Source organism: Schistocerca piceifrons, chromosome 4 (genome assembly GCF_021461385.2).
Source record: "Schistocerca piceifrons isolate TAMUIC-IGC-003096 chromosome 4, iqSchPice1.1, whole genome shotgun sequence".
In the NCBI taxonomy this organism is placed as follows: domain Eukaryota; kingdom Metazoa; phylum Arthropoda; class Insecta; order Orthoptera; family Acrididae; genus Schistocerca; species Schistocerca piceifrons.
In genome coordinates, this window is record NC_060141.1 from 17,815,412 (window position 1) to 17,821,424 (window position 6,013).

At 43.9% G+C, this 6,013-nt stretch overlaps 1 non-coding gene across 1 annotated transcript; it reads left to right on the forward strand.

The window, feature by feature from the left end:
* The first annotated feature begins 5,571 nt into the window (after positions 1-5,571).
* Positions 5,572-5,646, forward strand: Trnas-cga. Its single transcript has one exon. It is a non-coding gene; the product is annotated as a tRNA-Ser (tRNA).
* The last annotated feature ends 367 nt before the right edge of the window (positions 5,647-6,013 follow it).

The window sequence follows — 6,013 nt, forward strand, 5'->3', positions numbered from 1 at the left end:
GGCGGAGGCCGAACCAAACTCGTTGGATCACAGTTCGGTGGTCAGCAAGAGTACGTCAGCACTGTTCCTCCACCAGGCCAAACACCACAGATTAAAATCTCTCTCCCAGCAGCAGGCAACGCGCCGGCTGCCTTCTGCTGGAGCGTCAGCGCTGACGGGTGCGTAAGCGACTTCGGCTGCGGACGCGAGTCCCGGACTGCGCTACGCACGGCCGCCACAACCCCCTACCCCTCCCCCTCCTCCTCCATTCCACGCTGCACGCATTAGCTGTGACCTGCGTCACGGCACACAGCACATCACCGTCGCTGCGGCTGTGGGGCGCCCGATGAAATCTGGAGACGGGGAAGTGCCGTGGATCGCTACGCCAGTTCGTGACATCACTCTCACCTGTGAAGCAAGGACGAAATAATTCACCACCTTGTCGCTTCCGTAGGGGTTGACATCAGAACGTGACTGACGTTGGACATCTGGACGCACTAGAATACGAGACAAAATTTTTCCAGTTTATTATTTATTCCGTTTATTACGTATTCCCTAGGGGATTGACATCAGAACATGACTGACGTTGGACACCTGGACGCACTAGAATACGAGACAAGATTTTTCCAGTTTATTATGCCGCCGTTCTGTGGTATCTCAGTCGGACCATTCTGTGATACCTCAATCGTGAGTTTGCAACCGTAAGAGGGAGGAATAAAGGAAAGATATTCTCGCGTTCGTGGTTTACGTCGTCAAACGTATGGAAACGACCGAGGGGGGCTGGAGAAAGCTTGGGACACTTGGGTATTTATAACCATGGGCTTGTATCACATCTATCGGAAAACATGTATTAGCGGATGAAACTCAAATGAGATCACTACAAACGCTTGGCAGTTAATGTCAAAATGAATTATCCTGTTCTCAGAAATAATTCTTCCCTAAAATTGGACACAGAACAAATAGCAATAATAATAATAATAATAACAATAATATAATAACAGTAATAAAACTTATTCTGAACATATACAGTATTGTCAGAGACTAATCTTATTCGGCCATGGTAACATACAAGCACGCACTGATCCGGAAGGGGGGTACAACAGCAAAAACGAACTTAAGTACAAGGTGGGAAAACAAACCTTACAATGGTCTCCCACATTACACATCATTCTGGCTGTACGCCAGTTTAAGCTACGAAATATGTGCCTTGCTTTCCTTTGCCCTTTGTCATTGCCAACTCTTTAATAAAGACCGAGACAGGAGTCACAAAAATGACAATTTCGTAGGGGCCGTAAATCGTGGTAAGAGTTTTCCCATGTACTTCGCTTCTGCCCTGCTCATTTTACCAAAATTCCCCAGATGCACACGAGATCTAACTCTAAATTGACTGGAACGTCTTCCTCAATCCTAAACCAAAGTATTCCGCTGATGAGAAGCCAATATATTTTTCTGAGCTGTCCTCCATTTCCATGTTCAATGGACAATAAATTAGCCAGTGGCGGATTGGTCTTCAAAGTAAACTTCGATTCTGGTATATCCTTTGCGTTTCAGGCTTTGTCTAGGAATAGCATGGCATATTCAACGCATACAGAGAATGGCAGCACGAACGGTCACAGATTTGTTTCACCCACGGGAGTGTGTCACTGAGATGTTGAAAGAACTGAACTGGCAGCCTTCTGAAGATAGAGGGAAACTACCCTGAGACCATCTATTGATAAAGTTTGAAGAACTGGCTTTAAATTACAACTCTAGTAATATACTAATTGTAATTGTAATATATTATGAACATCAACAAAAGCAAAACAAGGATAATGGAATGTAGTCTAATTAAGTCGGGTGATGCTGAGGGAATTAGATTAGGAAATGAGCCACTTAAAGTAGTAAAGGAGTTTTGTTATTTGGGGAGCAAAATAACTGATGATGGTCGAAGTAGAGAGGATATAAAATGTAGGCTGGCAATGGCAAGGACGCCGTTTCTGAAGAAGAGAAATTTATTAACATCGAGTATAGATTTAAGTGTCAGGAAGTCTTTTCTGAAAGTACTTGTATGGAGTCTAGCCATGTATGGAAGTGAAACATGGACGATAAATAGTTTGGACAAGAAGAGAATAGAAGCTTTCGAAATGTGGTGCTACAGAAGAATGCTGAAGATTAAATGGGTAAATCACATAACTAATGAGGAAGTATTGAACAGAATTGGGGAGAAGAGAAGTTAGTGGCACAACTTGACCAGAAGATGGGATCGGTTGGTAGGACACGGTCAAGGGATCACCAATTTAGTATTGGAGGGCTGCGTGGAGGGTAAAAATCGTAGAGGGAGGCCAAGAGATGAATACACTAAGCAGATTCAGAAGGATGTAGGTTGCAGTAGGTACTGGGAGATGAATAACCTTGCACAGGATAGAGTAGCATGGAGAGCTGCATCAAACCAGTCTCAGGACTGAAGACCACAACAACAACAACAACAACAATATACTACGGCCCGCTATATATCTCCCCCATAGGGAGGGTGAATTGAACGCAAAAAATCCCAAATAACTGATACAAATTTGACGCACCCTCTTCTATGCACTTCACATTGGTTCGCAGAGTATATACGTAGATATAGATGTAGAACACGTACATAAGCTATTCCAGAGTCGCAACGGGTGTGATATAACTAACATAAGCAATGAAGGCCACTCGTTTATTACAGTTAACCCTCCTGCTGAACGACGGGTTTGTGTAGTCTCTCTCTTCAACCTATACACAGGAGCTTGTGGAACTGTGGTCCCAATAGGAAACAATCAGAACCTTGAAAACGTATCCACACACAAAAGAAGCTACTTTTCTCCCGCTCACGATCTCGGATATGAACCCACAAAATCAACATACAACTCCATCTGCTTTGTCTTTGTTTCGATGTCAAAATATGTTTTTTCGTGTCCTACGCGGGTTTATTTACGGCACATGTCTCACATACTCGCAGCATCGTATTGATGTCCCCATCCGTTCCCTTACAGATAAGTCCTTCCAGGATTTAGCAACGTGTCTTATAAACTGTAAAGTGTTTACATACTGATGATAATACGCAAATAACATTGAAACCAATTCCGTGGGAACCACAACCGTAGGCCCACGGCATACATGGGTGTTACCCTTCCTTCTCATCACCATCACTATAACTATCTTCTTTTTCTTCTTCTTCTTCTTCCTTTTTCTCCTGCTTAGAGTTTCTCACAATTGGTGGTGCGGTTTGCTCTTTTTTCCCTCTGTCGCCATTTTACCCGTTCGTAATGTAGCAGAATGGGACAATATATTCAGAATACACCAACATCGTGTCAACAGTAGTTTACTATACCCACAGTGGTCATTGGATACGTACATTAAAGTCAGTGATTGTCTTATACGTTAATGTTCACTTTACAAAACAAACACTCTGCTGGATAGTTAGCTGATTTCTATTTTAATTGCGGTTGTACTACTCGTTAAAGATCGTCACCAGAACAGGAATGTAAACAGACAAAAAAATTTTGATTTACCGAATTTTCAGGTAAAAAAGAAATAAATACATTCTTAATATTTAAAATAATATTGTCAAAAACTGAATCTGCTTACTTTAAAAGCACTTAACGCTCTCATGTAATGCATTGTATCAGCAATTGGAATTGTATATTTGGTGTGACCGAGCGGTTCTAGGCGCTTCAGTCTGGAACCGCGCGACTGAAACGGTCGCAGGTTCCAATCCTGCCTCGGTCATGGATGTGTGCGATGTCCTTGGGTTAGTTAGGTTTAAGTAGTTCTAAGTTCTAGGGGACTGATGACCTCAGATGTTGAGTCCCAAAGTGCTCAGAGCCATTTGAACAATTTGAATTTTACTTTTAGGGGAGATAATCCTTGTAAATCTGTAAAACTATTACTCTATACGGGAACTCAACAGAAGCAAGTTCCATTCATCACTAAACCGTTCAGATCTGTGAAAATTTAGACAATCAACAATATATGTATTTAATTTTTGTTGTTGTTAATTTATATAAGCTGTGTGCATGGAACCACGGCAGAGAGCAGTGTTTGAGCAGCTTATGTCACGTGACCGCTGCATTAGTCTTTGAGGCGAACGTAACATATTCACACAATCAAGTCACGCTACGTTGCCTGCATCATGTGTAATTAGTATGCTGTACAAACGTGCTGTAAATACACTCTGAACTGCAGACATGTTTTATTGGAAAAACTATCAACTTGCCGAATTGCATCACCTACGCGGAAGATTAGTACACTTGACGGTCTTGTGCCAGATCAAGGTGCAGGCCTGAGATCTGAAGACCGTCGTGCAGTGCTCAAGCAGTCACCAGCTAGACCGTCCTACTCATGGTTTACCGTTACCACTGTTGTAGCTTGTGCTCCAAGAACATGCCGCAGCATCGCAGATGACTTCCTTCCACCTTGTCTGCTGTTGCTACTACCCCACATAACTGACGAACTTCACTAGTGACATAATCGTGCAGTGTTAATGCACGTATACCCATCTGAGCATCTCTGTTTCGCGGCCAGCAAGTCGTTGTTCGTCATCTTTTGTTAAACGCCAGCATTCAGTACCATACAGTGCAACTGAACGGGTTACCGATCGGTATACTTCCGCCTGTTTGGAACCTTCCGGTCACAGAGCACACTAGTCGCAGAATGCCACGTGAGCCATGTTCCGCTCACTAGGTTAGAGAATTCTGAGCTGAGATTTTCATCAGCAGAAATTGTCGAGCCCAGCTACTTAAAAGTCCTGTCAACGCTATTGAGTCTGATGGAATCTGAGTCATGTGCACCTGTGGTGAGATACTGCATTTTATGTTGAATCGTAGAGCTACTTCTTCAAGTCTCATTTTCGGAAGGCAGTAGCACATCATCAGCATAAAGCAACATCCACGGTGCAGTTTTCTGCAGATCTCCCGTTCACTTGTGACTGTATCCTTGGGAAAACCGTCCGCTACTCCAACAGCCCATTGGGTCGTGGTAGAGCACTTTGACAGGTTCTTCAGGTACTCTATGCTCAGGCAGGGCAAGCCAAATCAAATTGTGTGGGACTCGGATAAAGCTACAGTTGCCTTGATGTCTCACTGTGTTTTTCAATAATCTGGCGAGCGGAGTGGATAGCACCTGTCATCCCACGCTGAACTTTTAAGAGTATGCGGCCTGACCTTCTCCCCTTTCTTATTCCTCTGTTTCATGGCCCTCAGAACTTTGTCCTTCTCCTGGTGTAGGGCGATCTCTTTAAATAGCATAGTGAAATCTCCCAATTAGGGAAATTTCCGAATATCAGATTTACTCATTCCCAATTACTTCATTTTCTTCCGAATGAATTTGAAACATACGACTAAAACCAGCAGCAGTGACATTAGCGGTGCCTCCGACATTTGAAAGACGGGAATATGGGTAGCCCAGCTAGTAATTCTGCCTGTGTGCCTGGGGCACGCCATCATCCAACTAACAGCCTGTTTCCAGAATGAGATTTTCACTCTGCAGCGGAGTGTGCGCTGATATGAAACTTTCTGGCAGATGGTAGGGGCGAGGTACTGGCAGAAGTAAAAAGTAAAGCTGTGAGTACCGGGCGTGAGTCGTGCTTCGGTAGCTCAGTTGGTAGAGCACTTGCCCGCGAAAGGCAAAGGTCCCGAGTTCGAGTCTCGGTCGGGAACACAGTTTTAATCTGCCAGGAAGTTTCATAAAAGCCTGTTGTCGGTCTTCAAGTGAAAAGCTTTTTATGCTCTAGGCAGACCCGAATTCCTCCGAAGTGAACAAAACTATCGAAGCCTCAAGCTAAGAAACAGACTATTTTCTTTTCTCTAGCGGGAACAGTCTTCATGAGACACACGAAACCGGCCGTGCGTGCTCCGGATAGTACTGAAGATACACAGTTGCCATCTCCACCATAGAAGCATGAATTCTAACTATAAGCTCCTTCTCGAAGACTGTTGTGGCTAAAACAAGAGCTTTGCCTAGAGCGTCCTTCAACCCCTGAAACGGGGCCTGTTGAGACTCAAACCACTCAAACTGACATCCGTTT